The 16,056-nt window shown below is 40.0% G+C and overlaps 2 protein-coding genes across 2 annotated transcripts in view; both read left to right on the top strand.

Moving 5' to 3' along the window:
• LOC109318113 (low-density lipoprotein receptor-related protein 5-like) overlaps window positions 1-16,056 on the top strand; it is a 60,946-nt gene that overhangs the window by 43,942 nt on the left and 948 nt on the right. The gene's annotated exons all lie outside the window — the stretch shown is intronic.
• LOC109318191 (low-density lipoprotein receptor-related protein 5-like) overlaps window positions 1,768-16,056 on the top strand; it is a 24,710-nt gene continuing 10,421 nt past the window's right edge. Inside the window, exon 1 of the mRNA XM_019547273.1 lies at window positions 1,768-1,893. The gene's annotated coding sequence lies outside the window, so the exon portion shown is untranslated. The remainder of the gene's footprint in view (window positions 1,894-16,056) is intronic.

Below are 16,056 nucleotides of genomic sequence, written 5' to 3'. Positions count from 1 at the left end.
AATGCTATGGCCAATTAACATTTTTGACCAGGTGTTTGGAGGTAAATAACATATCTATTTATGTTTAATATGTAATTTAAAAACAATAAGATAAAGCACTGTAGTCCTCATGGTAAAAAAAAAATTGAAATCAGTGGGCATATCATGTAGAATATTATACTTACTGCTACCATGTCAGTATCAATAGGACCATGCTCCAGGGTCTGTGTGTCTGTGTGCGTGTTCCGAGAATGGTAGTTGCAGGGAGCCTGTTGGGAGGAGGTGAGAGGGATACAGAGAATACAGATTGAATCAGAGCAGAGCAGAAATATGTGTGTAATTCAGCCCCGGGGATAAGTATCGTGTCCTTCTCAGCAGAAGGTCTGCCTTTTGGGTTTGCTCTTTAATTTAACCAAACTGGAAGGCTTGTTCCCTGAAGGCAGCACTGTTTTTTGGGTTTTGTTTTTTTTTTTTAAGGAAAGTTTAGGTTGGCAGTAAACAGGCTTGAAGTAAATAACAGGAATTTGGTATCTGTTTAGTTGAGAAACAGGTGCAAGATTTCATTGGAGGTTGTCAGGTATGTGCTGTACCACAGCTTGTCCTGGAGCTCCAGATGGGAGTGTGTTGTGTGTGCTGGATTCTTGTCATTTCTCTTAGCTGAGGGAATGTCCCTCTCTTGGGTCATAGTATTTCTAGGCCAGTAGCAAGGAAAACATGGTACTTGGGGAAAGAGCATCTGCTGAAAATCATTCAGATGCCATTGACTTCACTGGGATCAAGTTCAGATGCCTCCTCCTCATGATTTTTCTTTCTTGTGGCTCTCAGTGGAAGGCAATACACACACATACACAGCAAGCCATCCCAGGTTTTTATTAATAGCTCTTTAAAAAAAAAAAAACAAAACCCCCATTTAATTGGATTGGGGATTAAACTGTACATAGTTACGATACATATTAGGGAAAGCTTGCAATCCATCAAATGTGTCAGTATTCTCAGGGATGATTTAATTGAGTAGTTTCTTCCCTCATAGTCTTGCTTATTCCTATTTCAAATGTATTGCATTTGCATTTTCAAAACTGATTTTAAAAACAGGTAGGAGGAAAAAGGGGAAGACATTTTTAGTCCTTTCTCTGAAAAGTGAAAGATTTGATTTTTGCTCTGTTCTTCTTTCTCCTCTTTTCCTCCCATGAATCACATACATGGAAATGCTAGAATGTTAAACCTTTAGAAGCTGTAGTATCCAATGTAATAAGCTCCCTTTCCCTCCCCAGTAAAAACTACTCATTTTCTTGTTGTTTGGTAGCAGGAAAATGTTGTTTGACTAGATCTACACTGTGGGGCTGCTGCCACTTTAAGAAGGGTGCCTATGTTATCACAGCCAGGCTCCTCAGCATAGATGTTTGGCTGTTCCCAGAACCACCCCAGCTTCCCCCGTCAGCAGAAAACATCTTAATCTGGTATTGGGATGTTGTGGTGATGTGATAACATAGACAAGGCCCAACTAGTGATCTGAGGAGTCTCAAGTTTTTAGTGCCGAGCCTGAAGTGCATTAAAGAAGGTATGAGCATCTGTTCTCTGAGGATTGGGCCCTTTTTAATGCATCTCAAATTGAGTACCCAAGATCACCAGCCACTTCTGAAACCTTATCTTTTTGGTTGGTGACAAATGGGCAGGAGTGGTGATCTCCTTCTTGGGAGGGGATTGCAGGAGGTAATATTTGAGTGGGACTTGGAGCCTTTAGAAATAAAAAAAGTAAATGTTGGTTTTCTTGATTTCTTGAAGTTCATACTCCCTGTGAAGAAAAAAATGGCGGCTGCTCCCACCTGTGCCTTCTGTCTCCCAGAGACCCCTTCTACAGTTGTGCCTGTCCCACTGGAGTGCAGCTGGAACATGATGGCAAGACTTGTAAAGCAGGTAAGGTGTCTCTTAGCTAGTGCTGATTCTGTTGAAAGGCAAAAATTTGGTTTTGCTATTTAGGCACACAGATGTAAAGTAAAGTTGCTGAAGATAAGTTGTCATAATTTTGTAGGCAACTTGGTTGGCACAGTCAATGTATACTTGGAGAAACAACTACACTGGTAATTAAAAAAAACCCCACAAACCTATCCTACCCATCTAAGTCTGTATCAGGAGAAGCCAGCTAACCCCATAACTTTTGGTATTTTTAAAAAGAAGTTTGTTATATTTTGGTTAAGACACTGAATTGGTAATTAAGAAAATTGGGCATAGTTCCTAGCTCTGCTACAAATGTACTGTATGATCTTAGGCATATCTTTGAGTTTAAAAGTATCCTAAAATATGGGGCCTGTTCCCTTATTTGGGAACAGAGGATGTGAAGCATGAGTCAACAGGACATGGACAGGACTCTTGTGTTCTTCACTGGGTCAGCTTTTTTAAAAGATAGTTTTCAAATTTAGGATTGTATAGAAATGCTTGAAAGCAGTACAACAGTGTCTGCTTGCACTAGCAGAGATCCTGAAATGCAAACTGTGAGGAGTGAACTGTCTCATTAATCTTGGTGGGAAATATCTCATACCATTGGTCCTTTAAATTTCCATGTTTGTAACCATTTCACTGCTTATCAGAGCATGCAAGGAGGGAGAAGATCACCTCTGAAAATTGTACACAATCTACTCTGAAACCAGCTTTGCACTACAAAGCTTTGCTGGTATAGCTATGCTGGCTAGAAGCATGGGGAAAAAAAGTAAACAGAACAGCTATCATTGCAAATTAGTTAAAAGTTTTGGTGTTGGTGTAGTGATGCCAACAGAAGAGTGCTTTGGTTAGTGTAGCTTTTGTTCTGGTGGTGGTGTAGCTAGCAGAAAAAACTCGTTGTCAGCATTTGTTGCATCTTGCTGGAATCTCTACTCCCATAACTATTGCTCCATGGCAGCTCTTTGACAGTAGACCAGCTCTGGATGACTGAAGGTTTTCAGATGGCTACTTAACTGTTGAATTATCCAAGATATCTAGGTTGGCCTATCATAACACATGGCAGGGAGGCATGACTAGCTTAATTTTCCTGGGGAGGGGAGGAGTTCAACTTAGAAAAGTCTGGGAAATACTTGATTTCTCTTAGTCTCACGTCTCAGAAGTGCTGTGCACCCGTATATTTAGCTGTTGCCAATGAGAGCTGCAACAACATAGCACCTCTCAAAATCCACCTTCGGGCTTACATTTTTCCTCTTGTTAAACAGAAACAGCAATATGTTTCTGCTTTGCAGCTGTGTTGGAAATCAAGGCATTAATGTTTAAGATACTCTGGTGATCCTGACCATAGAACTACCCACATTGGTAGGCTGTGTTGCATCTGTCTGTTAACTGTATCTACTGTGGATGAATGAGTATGATTTCCCTTAGGTTTCTGCCAGTTCTAGAGATCTAGAAATATTTGTTGTAATTCATTCTGTTGGTTTGGGCCATAGTTCTCAGGTGATGATCCACTGACTTTTGGTCCACAGAGTACCTTACAGTTGCCTGTGAAGTTTGCTTTTGTCTTGTTTCCCACGTCATCCTTCAGTGGGACTTAAATGCATATTTAAGCACCTTTGTGAAGCAAGTGCCATATATATTAGAAGGAACCCATTGAAGGACTGTCTTCTCTTTTTCTGTCTGGTCAATGGGACCCAAAGACTGTTGTTTATTCCTGCCTATTCCTGGTGTAGTAGAGGGTCAGCTCGGCCATTACGCTTGGGCTGCATTCCAAAGAGATTGCTTGTATAACACGTTTAGGATACTGATGTGCCAGTATACTTGCTTAAAGCCAGATCTTTGTGGCTAAGTACAGATATTTGGGGAGGTTAAATCAGGTTAAAAATGTCCGCCTGACTTAAACTTAGCTCATCCCGGTGCCAACGTTACTCTTACAGACCAGGTCTTAGTGACCAGCAATTAGTCTAAACCTGTAACTGTACAGAAGTGCCATGTATACAAACCAGTCGTACAACTGAAAAACGAGGTTTAAGATAAACCTGGATCTATGTAGTATCAAACTTATTAAGTTTAGGTCAAACTGGTGCATGGAACTTCTGTACAATTTCCCTGTGCAGCCCTGGGGTGGGGAAAACCCAGCCACTGGCCCCAGCCTGGGTGCTGCTTTCCCTCCCCGCCAGCCCTCTCAACTCCCATCCCATGAGCCATTCCAGGTGCAGCTGCTCTTATCACTGTTCATCACCACTGGAGCTGAGCACGTAAGTCCTGGTGTGGGGAAGGATGGGGGTGTAGGCTCACTTGGGGGGACCCCACTCTACCTGCAGGTTGTGCCTGCCCCCATCCCCTGGTGGACCTGCAATCCCCTTCAGCTTGCTCGACTCCCCAACACCCTGCTAGCCTGCCTATCCTGATTTACCTGATATTGGGCAGCCATTTTGATCTGATTTAACCTCCTCCTAATGCCCCTGAATATCTGTACTTGGCTTGTGTGGCCATGTGTTGTGTTGCTGCTGATCCAGCAGGTCGCTCACAGATTCAGTTAATTAAAATGGAGCGATCCATACAGAAAAGTGCCAAATTAAAAATTAAACTAGTAAAACTGTTTCTCTGCTACTGAAGATGAATGGTGTCTCTTCTTCCCTCTGTGCTGACTCCATAAATGGAGAGATGCGTGAGGTAGTTATGCTAGGACTTTTTTTTCATTGGGCTGAGTTTGTATTTCCATGCATTAGGTTCAATTTTAGAAAATGTAAATGCAAGGTTCTGTCCTAGGAGGCTTGTGAAGTTTGTTCTCCTAGATAATTTGGATGAGAGGAAATAAATCTAGTATCTCAGATGGTAGTTCCCTGCTATTAAGAAACTGGAATTCCTCTCTGCACTTCCTCTAAAGTGTTAATTCTGATATGACACAGTTGAGGATTACTTAGCTTCTACTTTAGTTATTGTCCTCCTAACATTGATAACTGTATAACTGTAGGTGCATATTTCATGTTGGTAATTTGGAACTTATACAATGTATTGGAAAAGTTTTATTTTTTTTTATTAATCAGGAAATTTGTCTTTTTTTTTTAAATGAGGGAGTAACATTACTGTTTGGAGTCCAGCAATGATGATGCTAAGTGCAGCCTTCTTAAATACATATGGTTCTTGCCAGTGAAGTTGACTAAAAAACTCTGCTGTTGAAATCTTGGGTGCTTTTTACTGTTATCTAGCCAATGTGCCAAATAATGTAGTCATTTTCTAATGTGGGTTAATTTTCACTGGCACCAGGACACATACAACAACCTCCTTTCACTTGTGAACTAAGGCGGAATTTGAACCCTCAGTTTCCTGGGTTGAAAGGACAGTTTCATTAACTCTTTCTGCTGCAATTGAAATGCTTTTAAGGTAATTCTTGCAGCAGCTGAAAGACTTTCTCTTTCCCCATACAGCATAAGAAAGCTTTCCCTTTCACAGCTTTAAAAAAACATTGCTGAATGTTGAGAGCCAGCTTTCTTTTTAAATGTTCATATTGACCTTGTGTTTCTGGCAGGGGAAACCAGGGCCAATGTGAATTTGGCTTCAGCTAATGGCACAAACATGAGTGACTGTTTAGACTGTGCTTGCACCTTTCCATTGTTGAGTCAGACAGTCTGTCAAGGGTTTTCTGTCAAAAGAGGGCAACAAATGTGGGATGGGAACAGGAAGTCTGGTTTTGCATAAGAATGTGGCCTTTTGGTTCGGTTTTATGGATTATTTCTTTCCCAAGCTCCACATCTTTTGTGGTCCTGTCTGCCTTATGCCAACATCCACGTGCTTCTCTTTCCACTCTTATTAATTAACTCCTTGGTTGCAAGAAGCTGACTTTTTGTTCTTTGCAAAGAAACTTGTAAGTGGGCCATACTAGGAACTGCAGACATGGAAGAATGATCTATTTCTCAGTTTCATCCCTTTGCTTAATTTAGGTAAGAACTTCAGAAGTGCCAGATGACTTTATGAGAGTAAGTCTTGTTGACTTTCCCTGGAATTGGGCTCTGGAGTGACTTAACTGGTTGTGAAAACAGAACTGAGGACTCATCTGCAAGGAGAAATGTACTGACACAACTATACCAATACAGTTGAAAAATAGTATTGTGAATCCCCCACAAGTATCTACAAGTGGTATATTACTGGAGTATCTATAGTAGTATCTATGACGCTAAATGTCACCATTTATACAAGCCCTCAGGCTTCTAAGTCACTTTGGCCCCCTTGAGAAGTCTACCTTTTGAGTCTTGAAGAATTTGCAAACATGAGACTCATGTATTGTGCAGCTCTTTATAGAGGGAGGGTGGGTTTGAGGGAGTGAGCATGAGGTTGGGAACTGCAAGAGTGTGAGTTCAGGTGCAGGTGCTGCCACCAACTTGCTTCAACTTTGCTTCTCCTTTGTAAAATGGGTGTGATAATTCTTACCACATACCACTATTCAGAACCTTTGTTTCCCTTGTTTTGTTGCTTTTATGGATCAGGTTTTTGTCATGACAGATGTTAAATAAGTTGTAATTAACTCAGTGGTGGTGAAGGACCTACGGTTTTTTGTCAGGGGTCATGCTGAAAGCCAATGGGTTAAAGTACAAGACTGTATTGGTTGTTATAGGAATAGGACTAGGGTAGAGTGCCATAAAGGTACATACATTCATTGACATTCAAAAAATCTGGACTAATGGTGTGGTGCAGTATGAGTAACTGCTGGTCTGCTCAAACGATAGAAAAAACAGTTATGTTGAGTGGAAAATAATCATTTTATTTTTTAATTTTTTTGCCTTCAGCATTGTTGATTTGTTGTATTGCTCATCCTTCCAGGTCTACACAGTAATGTTGTCTGACATGTCAAAAAAATGATAACTTTCAGCTGCGTGGTGCATTCAATTTATTAATATATAGAAAAATGTGGACAGTGCAACTCTTGACTCTGAGCACAAGGAGCTCTCCAGGAACATGTAGTTGCTTAGTGTTGGCAGTTGCTGCCAGTGTTGCTTCACTCCAGACACAAGAAACTGAAGTCTGGTTTGCTTTGTGTGCAGTGTTTTCTTATTCATGGATGGCAATCCTAGTACTCTTGTAGCACTGAGAAAACTGTGTAAGAGTAATCTGCAATACGGGAACAGGTGTTGTTTTTCTGTTTATAAAAGAAAAAAAGCCACATTCTAAATCTAAAACAAAACCCCTGTTACCCTGCAGACTTTGTAGACTATGATTTTTCTCTCCCATACAGGTATCTGAATTGTAAAAGATCAGTATGCAGTGTTTATAAAGTGATAGGGAACTGGTCTTAAAGCAGCAGCAGTGGAACGTTTCCTTTATTGTTGTATTTGACTTTTGAGTAGAATGAGCACTAGAATTTTTTTTGGAGGCTAGAGGAAATTAGCCATTCAAATCCTAATCATTTTACTCTTTCTAAAGTCCTATGCCCTAATGATAGCTGGGACAATAGGTTCTTATCAGAGAGTGTTCAGCTTCTAGAGAAGAAAATGGAGAGTCAAGAGACCTAGATTCTGTTCTGGCTGTGTCCCTAGAACTCTGTTTGATTTTGGGCCATTTGTGTGCCTGAGGTTAAAATTATTATAATATTAGCTGCTTGACAAGTGGTGTGAAGTTTAATCATTTTACAGGGTTTCTTGATTATTGAGTGGAAGAAGGTATATGCAGCATAGGTATATGAGCTAATGATGTTGGGAAACATTTCTCACCATTTGTAAGATAGAATGGAAAGAAAATGCTGTTCTGGTTTAGGTCAGTAATAGATTAAATGTAGCACTGATGAAAAGACATGTATGAAAAGATCTTTCTAAACTCTAGCTTTTTGCTTGTGATCTAGCTCTTTGTGGAATTTTTGCTACTAGGGTGACTTAAAGAAGTAAAGTAGAGGTAGACATGCTAAACATGTGTAAGCCAATAACAGATCAATTCCTATAACAGAGTTCACTTGACCTTATTGCCTGCACAAATGTATTCTGAATTGCAGTTTGAAAGCAGCACAGCTAACTAAGCAAAGTCAAAGTGGTGGTAGTTTTTCATTACAAGATGTCCTGGGTTTTTCTCTTCTTCCTTTGCCTCCCTTTTATGTCCCCGCCCTTTTATGTTGCAAAAAAAGGAGGTCGAGTTAACAACAGTGATGGAAAGAGATTAAAATAAAAAAATCTGGAATTGTTCCTTGTAGAAAGTAGGCCAGTTTTTTTTTTTTCCGTCTGTGCTCTGTGGCCCACTCATGTAGTGAGACTGTACAGGCTAACTTCTGAACCTTCCCATTTGGAGCCACACTGAAATCACAAATCATGATGTCTGTCAGCACCTGGGTGGTGGGGGGAAATAAGGTAATGGCATTTGTGCAGGAAGATACTTTCAGTTCTTCTAATTCTTAGTACAGCGTAGGTGTTAGAAAAGACAGATCTTTATAAAGTTGAAAACAAAATTGGTTTGATTTCAAGGACCATAGTTTTGTTTTATTTTTGAACTTTGGAAGCCTTTCACTTTGGAGTTTTGCCTAAGTCAAAAGTGGTAGAATGAATGGAAATTTAACTCTGTTTCTGAGTGAAGAGCTAGTATGAAAACCTTGATGCCCAGAAGAACCAGTTTTGACAATTCATCACACCAAAAAAGAGATTTGGAATGGAATGTCCACTTTTAGCCTTAACAGAAGCTGTAAAGCTGGGATTTGAACATCTTATGGAATGTTAATTCTCTTAGAAGCAAATGTACTTAGCAAAGGTTTAAAGAAGTTGACTTCACTAAGAAAGAATTCTAACTGTGTAAGTCCTGGAATAGGAGTTTATCCTCAGTTGCCTCCCCAGTACTATTGCACTACAATGAACTGTTCTTCTACATTTTGTTCGGGTGGGTTAGGGAACTGTGGTTCTCAAAGTATTTTTGCATTGGGTTGAAAAATGTGCCTAAATTCTCAGACAAGTGAGGCATGTAATTCTGCTCTGAAAATTCATACATTGCAAGACAAGGAAGGATCTTTCATCTTAATCTTCTCTCTCATACATATCATGGGCCATAGAAGCTCACTCATACCTGCTGCTTGAGCTATAGCATAACTTGGAAAAAACCATTGAGCGTTTTGCTAAGATTTAAATTGAACCTGTAATTACACCTTCAGCCATTGATTTGCTTAAGCAATTATCAAGATTACACTTCTAATTTAGGCCTACATTTTTAAATCCCCCGACACAAATTAAATGAAGAAAATCCTAAAGAACAAGTTCTCTCTCCCATTTTTTTAAGAGACATTTGATAAAGGCATAGCCTTTGTATCACTTAACAGCAAAGCATAGCTTGGATCAGTTGTCACTACAGTTGAGGAGGAGCAGCAGGGAGGCTGTCAAAAAGGCATACATGAATTCAGGTGTTTCAGTTTTGAAGTGCAAACTGATACTATTTTCCTGTTTACAGATAATGCTTTTGGCATTCTGTTTAACTACAACAGTGCTGAATCATGTGTTTTTTATAAATATTAAACTGTTTCTGAAAGGAATCCCCAAAGACGAGAAGTTTTTCTCTTCCCTCCCTCCCTGAGGGTCCCTTAGATGGGTCTGACTGGGTTCTTTTGTTGACTTAAAAGTAGCTTAACATGTCAGGAGAAAGCCAAGCACAATGCATTCATGGATTATGTTGTCTCCTGATAGGGAGCCATTTGAGCCCTTCTTGCTCAGACTTCTGAACAGTGCTGTTACTTAGAAGGCATCTCATTACCATGAGGCGCTGCTGTTGCAATGGGTTTCTGCATTTCTCGGGCTTCTCATCCTTGTAGACTTTCTTCTCCTGAAATTCTTTTCCTGCTTTAGTATGTAACAAGCAAGAATTACACATCTTCTCTAACAACTATGCTGGTTCTCTTTGTGGTTGAATCCGGTTTTGTGCCAGCTGATTTGAAGTTCCAAAATAATGTAGTCTCTCTTGCAGTTATAGTTTCATGGTATGGACTTGCCTTCCTTCCCATAGCTTGTAGACAGGATACACTCAAATGTTGTGCTGCTGGTGGTTTGCCGATACAGCTCTAGTTTAATCGCAATCAAATGCGACTAATGAAGAGTATAGTTCCTGGCATGTCTTGTCCACTAATTGAAATTAAATCCTGGTCCAGGTTCAAGTGCCACTGCTACATCTACTCCTTTTCCCAAGATTCAGTACCTTCTTAGAAACGATGTTCAGCAGCCTGTTTCTTTCAGTTCTGGAAATACATCTTTTCTTTTTACTGTGTCCAGAGTTGTTGGCATAAAAATACTGCTATAGGCTTTTTTTTGTAAATTTCAGAATTGTCAACTTTCTCCATAAAAGTGGGAAACAGGCCAGTATTCCCATAAATGGTTATTGCAAGTTTTCATTTCTCTTCTTCCCAAACAAGGGTCCTCTTTCTTCACTGCTTGCTTTGCTATTTCAAGGAATTCTATTCTCATTGCACATCAGTGTCTGATAACTTTTTGAAACAAAATGAGCCAATGTTTAGTTGAACTAAAATTGTTTTAACTCAGTAAAAACTGCAGGCTAGAAAAAGCAGAATAGGTCACACTAAGTTAAGGACCAGTTTGTTCCTTTGGTTCAGCTTGGGCTCCAGCTGTAACTAGTTTGTACATGTGACCTTAGAGGTGTAGGACTTTGAACATCCCCAGCTGGCCAAATTTAACATGGCTTTGTTAATTTTGGTAGAACTATCTGTACAGTCACTGTCACTTGATGTATGGTGTTTTGTTAAAATTTTGCTATTCCTCATCTAGCCTTATTGTGCCAATGCTCAAATTGACCAATGTATCATTAGTTTTATCTTTCTTTTAAAAAAAAATTGGGTCATTCTATTTCTTTTTTAGTGCATAAATATTTGAGGAGTTTTTCAAATTTTGTCAAGATTTTTTTTCTCTTCTACTGAATATATTGAATTTATCTTTCTCATGAGAGAGTTTTATTGTTCCTGCTAATTCATCTCTTATTGGGGAATGCTTATATTATTGAGGGACTGTTTTAATATTCACATTATTTCCATCAATGGATTCCTCCTGAATTTTTCTTGACCAATTAATTAATCCATCAAGGGTCATCAGCAGGTAAAGGAAATGTTCCATTAAGTGGGGTCTTGTGTATTATTTCCTTTATTATCTTGTACGCTTTTGACACAGATTCCTGTGAATGTGTCTGTATATGTTTTAGGTCCTATCCTATAATCTCTGTGGCGTCCAGCATATATATTTTGTTCATCTTCTGACCATGAACATATTGTGGAGTTCTGCCCCCGTTTAGAGTGACTTGAGGCCAAGGGAGACCTATTGATCAAGGCTGTATGGCCATATCCTGAAGACTCTCACTTCTGTTTTGCCTCTAGCAGCTGCAAGCAAGCTCAGCATTATAACTATTTTCTCTGCCATGTTAAACAAACTTCAATCTAAAATAGTCCATGTATCTGTTATCTCAAGCAGGCCCTTAGCCGATAACACTGTGTGCGACACAAAATGTAATTGAAATTAGTTGTTGGCAGGAGGAAATGCTGAGGGCACATCACATCAACACTCCTCACCCTCTTCTGGCTGTGATGTTTGTAAGCCATGGCTTTGATCTCAAAGGGCTTCAATAGCTTGGGACCTCAGCTTTATGAGAAACCTCCTCCCCATTCGTAACTTAGTAAGATAGCTATGTTCTCGTAGGATAAAATGCCAAGCATTGTTCATGGAGAAACTCTCAGAAATGTGGGAAATCTGAATTGTACTGTGTATATACCTGGCATAAAGGAGTCCAGCATGGCTGAGCCCTCTATGCACTGTAGAAGTATAAAATGCAAAGTCTAAATCTGATTACGTTCAGGAATTGATGTTAAAATGTAACACCTCTTCTGTAGTAGCAAAAGGTAAAGAATTACAGCACCACAGGCAGCAAGAAAATAACTGCAAAATTACACAGGGAGCATCAGCTGTGAAACTGGGAAAAGTAAACAATGGAGAGTTTTTTGCTTACCTTCCACCTTGCTTACCACCTTGCACTGAGTTTGCACATCAGTTGATCAGAAGCAATTTGTAACAGGTAAGTATATCAAGGAGAAGTGCCAGGGACTTCCACTAGGGCCTTGGATAACCAGGAATTTATGTATCTTTAAATAGCCTTAAAAATCTGTTCCTTTTTGATATTGCTGTTGATTTTACATATGAGGCCTTTGGACACAATGGCAGTAGCAAACCCTAAGAAAGCGAGACAATTATTATGGTTGAGATAATCCACGCCTTCAAAATCCCTATTTTAAGGTGCTTAAAACTTTCTTAAAAAGAAAAAAGCTATGAGATACATCTCATACTTAGCCTTAGCCGTGACAAATTTAGAATTAAATTACTTGAAATACATTTTGTCCATCTCAGTGTAAAGATGATAGTTTTTTGCTTGAGCATGAAATCTTGATCCCACTGAATTTAATGGAAGAAAACTCCTGTAGACTTCATTGGATCCAGGATTCTATCCAAGATGTTTTTGGATGCTTTGCCACTGCCCTTGGATAACTCAGACTTTTGTTTAAAATTCCTTGTTTGGTCTGTACACAATCTTGAATGAAGGAGAGTTGCTCTGTTGTGCTTGGGGGAAAAACAGTTTATAAATTAATTGTGAATGTTTATAAAGCACGTAGTCGGAACATAGTAACGACCAAAGTGCAATGCTATGAAGGTTCATATGGCACAGATATCTTGATATGAAAAGCCTCCTGGCTGTTGGTGTTAGATGCGTGAACTCTGTAATACTCAGGATTTGTCTACACTAGCAAGTTGTGTGGATATAAAGTAGGGTATGAATTTGAACCACTAGAGTTGAAGTGGTACAACTTGCAAATGGTCAGTCTTTCATGCTGGTATAAGTAGTTTTAGTTTATGTTGTCTTGAAAATAGTTTAAGCTAGTGGTGCTTAACTTTTTGGCCCTGTGGGCTGGATGAGTGGTATGGGTCTGGTCCCTGGACCTCAGTGGGCCCCATGTTCCTGGATTGGGCCCCATGTTGCTTCTACCCAGCCCCATGTGCTCATATTGGGCCCTGTACTGTCCCACTGCTGAATTCCTGGATTGGGCCCCACCTCTGCTCAGCCCTGTGAGCCCAATTTAGGGCACAGGGCCTTGCTGTCTGGCCTGCAAAGCTCCCCACAGGTCTGGATATTTGGATCAGGGGAGTGGCAAATTAACACTAATCTGAAGCACCTCAGAGGGCCTTAGGACACTTTTACACATGCTCCGGGGATGGAGAAGGGTTGGCACTTTAATTAGAGCAGCTCTTGGAGCCACTCTAATTAAAGCTCCACTGTGTATCTTGTTTCAGCATCCCTGTGCTTAAAAATGGTGGCAGGGGCACATGAGCTAAAACTTATTCAAAGAGCTTTAGTTCAAGTGCCCCTGCCGCCATTTTTAAGAACAGGGAGGCTGATACACAAGACATACTGGAATTCCAGTGTGTTGGAGCAGCCTCTGCGCTTATGTATAGGTGCCCTTGGTTTCCAAATTGGGTGCTTAGAGCTTTCTGAAAATTGGGCCTCTACAAGATGTCATGTATTGGGCAACTCCCTTCTCACTGCATCCCTGCATGGCATAAACTCACAATTGCTGTGTCATGCATAATTTTCACCAGCCAGGGAACTGAGACAGGTTTGCTGTCTCATCAGGGTATTCTGAGGCACTTGCTGATGTTGTGAGACTCGCACATCAAGGCTAGGGACAGGAATTACACAGAAACCAGTATAAGTAATCAGAAACTGGTTTGAATCTGTAACATAACAGAAGTTCAGTGCCCATAAACTGCTTTCAAAATGGCCAAAACAGGTTTAAGATAAACCCTGGATGGATACAGCACCAGACTTAACTGATTTAGTTTAAATCAATTTATTGAACTTCTGTCCCAGATCCCAGTTAACTCACAGCCCCCCAGCATCCCAGGATGCCTTTCATCTCCTGCACAACATCCCTCCCCCCCCCTCCCACTTTGCAGGGTGCGCAGGCTAGCCATGGCCCAAGCTGTCTGCTTCAGCCAAGCAGGGAGGCATGCTCTAGCAAACCCCATCTTCTGGCCTGGGCCATTGCAGGCATGTGGCTGCATTTGTGGAATAAAAAGTTAAACATCCTTTCACTTGCTTACCAGTTCAATCTGTACAGCTTAGACTAACCTGCCATTCAGCTTCAGGCTTTTTGACTGTCTGTACTTAGTCCAAGAGTCAAACCACATTTTTTTTTTCTATTCTGTTTCTTAAGTATTGTAACTATGGGTGTTTAAATACTGATTGCATGGTAAGAAATAGTATATGTGGCATTGTGCTGAACTGTACTGCACTGAATTGCTTTTGCCAGAAGACAGAAAGAATTTTAACAGTGAAACCAGATGCAGTAATGGGTAGTGGGCCATGAAAAACCAAAAGCTGTTATATACCTTCTTACTGATCCATAAAATCACTTGTCTCATAGTGACTTTTCAGTGGCTCTTATTTACTACCAGGAATGAGAATTTTTTTCCCAAGTTTATGAGGTGATTGTTTCAGTATATGTGTCAAGGTCAGAACAATGAAAACAACATATATGCCACATTTTAGAGAATTTGGAAAGTGGTCATCTAAAGTGTATGCATCCCCTCTGCTTTTACCTCAGTTGCATTAGCATTTCATGAATAAGGTTTTTCTTCTCCATCCTTCCAGTAACTGTTGTCCTCGCTCTCCCAGCTCAACCCATTTTTAGCAGATCTTGGTACTTTTAAAGTCTTTGATTTTTCGCATTCTAGAATAAGGAAAACCTGTGCAGATACTTTTCAGTCTTATCACAGCTGGAGAGCGAACTGACTTGGGGGGCGGAAACATCTGCTTTCAAAACAACCGCATTCAAAATATGATGGAACAGAGCCAGTAACAATGTCCTGGAATGGTGGGGATCACTTTTAGGAGAAGGCTTTTCTACAAAGGATAGGGCATTCTTAGCTCTTTGCAGAACTTCTAGATGATCTTCAGACTCTACTGTCTTGGAACAAAAACTACCATATCTCTGCAGCTCGGGATTCTTGGGAGACTTTTTTCCTTTTTTAGTGGATGGTTTAGCATTTGTGTTAAGATTCTTGGAAGAGGCTGGTTCATTAGTTAGCAAAGGAGCTGGGTATTGGAACTTCTTAATTGTATGTACCAATCTGAGGCCTCAGGTGTATCACTTAACCTACCTTCTCTGACTTCAAAATGGAAATCATTAAACTGACAAAACTGGTAGAGAATTGAGGCTTAATTGTTCAAGTGCTTCAAGACTGTTGGTAAAGCTGCTGAAAAAATGCAACCTATTGCTTATTTCTATTAATTAAGATCTTGAGGATTGTGCCTAGAATAACTGTTAGGATTGCTCATTCCTGCTGAAGGTGCTACGTTGCTTGATGTTTTAAATAAGTGTTTGTGAGTATTCTAGTCTTCTGTTTTTTGCTGTTATTTTGGCTCTAACACTAAAAATAGAGGAATGTGAAGTAACTCGGTTCCGTGAAACATGCTGTTTTATACCCTCGTACTGATCCATAATTTGGCCAGTATGTAGCCAACAACCTCTTTTAGAGTGTGCGCTAGCATTTGTTCATCCATCTTTTTTGTACTAGGATATGTAGTGCTGTGGCTAAAATACCATGACTGACTTTCTTTTGTACGTGGAAGAAAAAGATTCTTTTTATGTGACTCCAAATATTAGTACAGCTTCTCAAGCATGTTTCAGAACTGCAGAAAAGTCTAATAACAAATAATGGGACTTTACTGAGAATTCTCAACATCAAAATAAAACCTCCCTGAACAGTCTGGGTTGCAGATTGTTGCAATTGGGGTGTTAAGACTAGCTAACACCGAACATCTACGCTGAATGTTGTCGTTGTTTTGAATATTGGCAAGGTTATTAAATAGCGTGGCAACTTTTTCTGTTTCCCATGATCCATACAGAATAATAGGGTGTTTTTTTGAGGGGGGGGTTTCTCCTGACACTATCCTCTGAAACTTTGCCAAATAATTCAGTATGTTACTGGAACTAACAAGATCCTTTGCTCATCTGTGTGGTTTCTTGACGTCTGTCTGGTTTATCAGGGATGGCAGGTTATCTGTATTCAAATAGCTGGTAAAAGATTTGCCTATTGTCTAAGTACTTTTAATAAGCTTCTTGAACCCCTCCCTTCCCTT

The sequence above is a fragment of the Crocodylus porosus genome, unplaced genomic scaffold (genome assembly GCF_001723895.1).
Source record: "Crocodylus porosus isolate Cpor-Errol unplaced genomic scaffold, CroPor_comp1, whole genome shotgun sequence".
NCBI classification, from domain to species: Eukaryota; Metazoa; Chordata; order Crocodylia; family Crocodylidae; genus Crocodylus; species Crocodylus porosus.
The sequence above is the reverse complement of the archived record's forward strand: the minus strand, read 5'-3'. Positions and strand labels throughout refer to the sequence as shown.